The sequence below is a fragment of the Capsicum annuum genome, chromosome 1 (genome assembly GCF_002878395.1).
Source record: "Capsicum annuum cultivar UCD-10X-F1 chromosome 1, UCD10Xv1.1, whole genome shotgun sequence".
Taxonomy (NCBI): domain Eukaryota; kingdom Viridiplantae; phylum Streptophyta; class Magnoliopsida; order Solanales; family Solanaceae; genus Capsicum; species Capsicum annuum.
The window spans coordinates 135,745,639-135,745,862 of record NC_061111.1 but is presented as its reverse complement, the minus strand read 5'-3'; positions in this window follow the sequence as shown (position 1 = coordinate 135,745,862).

Below are 224 nucleotides of genomic sequence, written 5' to 3'. Positions count from 1 at the left end.
GCTAATTTTTGAAAACTATGCTTTGTTGAGGTTAGCAATGGAGAGATCAATTGAAAGGATTGCTTAATTTGGGTAGCAAAGATAAAAATGAGAGAGATATGGAGAACTTTATTTTTGAAAAATGAAGACTAATACAAAATAGATGTTGTGGCAAAATCTAAAGTAGTCCTTGAGAAGTAATTTTTGTTAAAATTAGTCTTTGAAATAAAATGTAGTAATTATTT